At 39.6% G+C, this 3616-nt stretch overlaps 1 non-coding gene across 1 annotated transcript; it reads left to right on the plus strand.

The window, feature by feature from the left end:
* Positions 1 to 450: 450 nt before the first annotated feature.
* LOC132431413 (U6 spliceosomal RNA) lies at positions 451 to 557 on the plus strand. Its single transcript, XR_009520720.1, has one exon. It is a non-coding gene; the product is annotated as a U6 spliceosomal RNA (small nuclear RNA).
* Positions 558 to 3616: the final 3059 nt, after the last annotated feature.

Below are 3616 nucleotides of genomic sequence, written 5' to 3' on the forward strand. Positions count from 1 at the left end.
ATAATATATTTATATGAAACTGACTGACTTTGCTGTACACCTGAAACTTACACAATATTGTAAATCAACTATAGTTCAATAAAAAAGTTTAACTTGAATTATTATTATCATTTTAGCATGAGTTATCTTAACAACTGCCTTATAAATTCCTGGTCAGCAAGGATGGAGCCACATTTGTCTTTGAACATTATGCACTAATTTGCCTGTGCCAACACAGGTTCTCAACCTCAGATATTATGTAGTAAACACTTTTTATTTTAGGGATGAGAAAATGGCTGAGATGTTAAGTGAATTGCCTAAGATCACACAATGCTAAGCCCACGTGTTCCAACACTATCTGTAATTTACTAATTCCTTAATAGTAATGATAATGATAACTTTGCAAGGGTACAACATTTTAAAGTTTACAAAGAACTTCCACCCACATCATCTCATTTATATCTCACAATAGTGCTTGCTTCAGCAGCATATATACTAAAATTGGAATGATACAGAGAAGATTAGCATGGCCCCTGTGCAAGGATGACACACAAATTCGTGAAGAATACCATATTTTTATGCACCCCAATGTTCACTGCAGCACTATTTACAATAGCCAGGACATGGAAGCAACCTAAAAGTCCATCAACAGAGGAACAGATAAAGAAGATGTGGTACAAATATACAATGGAATATTACTCAGCCATAAAAAGGAATTAGATAGTGTCATTTGCAGAGATGTGGATAGACCTAGAGACTGTCATACAGAGTGAAGTAAGTCAAAAAGAGAAAAACAAATATCATATAATACCGCTTACACGTCGAATCTAGAAAAATGGTACAGATGAACTTATTTGCAAAGCAGAAATAGAGACACAGATGTAGAGAAGAAACTTATGGATGCCAAGGGGGGAAAGGGAGGGTTGGGATGAATTGGGAGATCGGCATTGACATATATACACTACTATGTATAAAATAGATAACTAATGAGAACCTACTGTATAGCAAAGGGAACTCTACGCAATGGTCTGTGGTGACCTAATTGGGAAGGAAATCTAAAAAAAGAGGGGATATATGTATACGTATAACTGATTCACTTTGCTGTACAGCAGAAAGTAACACAACACTGTAAGGCAACTATACTCCAATAAAAATTTATAAATAAAATAAGCCATGAAAGGCAAAATAAAATAAATTAATCCCACAATAACTCTGATGTACTTGGAAGGTAGATATTATTTCCATTTTATAACTCAGAAAGTGACCTACATAGGTGTTAGTTATTTTCAACACAACAAAAAGTGCCATAATAAGCATAGGAAATAATATGGAAGTTTGGGGCTTATTGAACTCAGCTATTCAGTCTCATTACATAGGATTATCTCCTCTAACTGGTTAAGGCAATTCTCTGAACTACGAACTGAGGAGCTTCTCAGTGAGAAACCAAGATAGGGTCATCCTGTATGAAAATGGTGAGAGCAATGTTGTGTGAGTTTCAGGTATACAGCAAAGTGATTCAGTTATACATATACATGTATCTATTCCTTTTCAAATTCTTTTCTGTACACCTGAAACTAACATAACATTGTTAATTTAATTTAATAAAAATTTTAAAAAAAAGAAAATGGTGAGAGCAGACTGAAGCAGATCTCAGGGAATCATCTAAGGGGAGAAAGAGAATAAAGCAACCCTACTAAGGGGCTTTCTTTCTCTACCACTGATGGAGTTCCTCCTGTGCTTCCTGCTGACATATCTATAGCATTCTCCAGGAAACAAAGCCTATATTCTCTTGGGGGAATCTACACAATGAAAACACACACACACACACACACACACACACACACGCAAACCCAGTAGGCTGGGGGGCAAGAAGAGGGTCTTGGGAAAAACTATGTAGAATTTGAAACCTATACTATTGTTCTAATTATCTACTGCTATTTAACAAACCCCAAAGCTTAGTGGTTTAAAATAACATCCCTTTTTACTATAGTTCACAATTTCGTGGGTCAAGAATTCCCACGAATTCTGTTTCACGTGGCATAGACTGGAATGATTCAGTGAAATTCAGCTGACGGCTGGTCTGGTCAGGAGGAGACAAGAGACTTCATTCTTATAACCAGTGTCTTGATGGGAATGGCTTGCAAGCTGAGCTCACCTCTGCCTCTCTCCCTCTCCATATAGTTTCAGGGCCCTCCATGATATATCTCCAGTAGGGTAGTTGGATTTCTTACACAGCCGTTCAAGACTCTCAAAGATTTAGGAGGCAGTTGCTAGCCTTTGTTCGAGGAGAGGTCCAGACTGTCATAGCATTAGGTCAGCTGTGCAGTTTTGGTCCAAGAACTCACAGGTTGACTCCGTTCCAGGAGAAGCTAAATAGACCCCACCATTTGGTGGGAGGATCGTCAAAGAATTTATGACTCTATTTGATCCCATACAAGTCTTACCATAAACTGCTCCGATTTTCTCCATTCTTTTCATTGTTACCACTCATTCAGTGTTTTTACAATTATAATCTGAAGAAAATAATGAGGACACAGGGGGGATAATTTTTAACTCTAGGAACATGCCCCATCAACTGGGGACATGAATTGAGATGATCTCTCTAGCATAACTGGTATATGTCTTGTTTCACCACCCTGGGTTTAAGTGACATAATGTATTCATAACCTCAGATAGGATGCCCTTAATCCCTCTAATCACCCATTCATGTTGCAATTGTTTCCAGATTTTCCATCCCAGATATTTTAAGAATCCTCAGGCTTGCTTGTCCATGTCTGTTGCTCACCTCTTTCTGCCAGGAGCTTGGGGGCTATCTCTCTAAGCAGAATTTTGTAGGAGTGGCTATTGCTTCGGTCACTGTCTCTGGTCTTGATGCCAGTTCACTTCAGTCCCCCTCCTGCAGCCATATCTTGGCACACGTTATTAAGGGAATTCATTACTGTTATTTTGATCCTTACGGTGCTATGAAAGAATGACCCTCCCTTTCCAAATGAAAAGGACAAAGTTTCCTCCCTATTTTTATTCTTACACAAGATGTGTCCCTTCATGAAGCTCCCCAAGTGTCCAGCATTACCGTACTTTTTATTCGCCTACACAGAGCCAGGTACCCTGGGGTTGCTGATGCAGCCAGGGAAGCTGGCACTGGATGAGTTCCAGCACATGCCTGGCCACAGGCTATGTTCAAATCCTCCTCCCAGACTTTGCTCAGACAGGTGTGCTGCCTATGACTCAGTGGGTAAATTTCCCCTTTACTTATGGTGTGTTGTTTCCAGGACTGCTGGCTGCCCGTTTCCCCTCCTAGCTTCTGTTAGGACTTGCCATCTCCCCATTCCCTACTCCCCTTCCTATCTCTCATGTATTTCTCTATAGCCTGAGCTTCAATGTTCATAGGGTTCCTGGCCTTTTTTCTTAGCTCCCCCTGGGTACCTCTCTCAGGCCCTAAAAAAATCAATAAATGCAAACAGATATGTGATGTGTGTCTGCATGTTTGGGAGTGAGATATAGTGTCTAAATCCCTTCAACAGAAGCATCTTTGTTCCAATCCCTATCACCCAAAAGTTTTGGATTCTTGGGTTCTATTCAAACCCTGTATTTCCCCATTTACTTTACCTTTGCCTTGGCTACAAACATGAATTGG

The sequence above is a fragment of the Delphinus delphis genome, chromosome 9, assembly GCF_949987515.2.
Source record: "Delphinus delphis chromosome 9, mDelDel1.2, whole genome shotgun sequence".
Taxonomy (NCBI): Eukaryota; Metazoa; Chordata; class Mammalia; order Artiodactyla; family Delphinidae; genus Delphinus; species Delphinus delphis.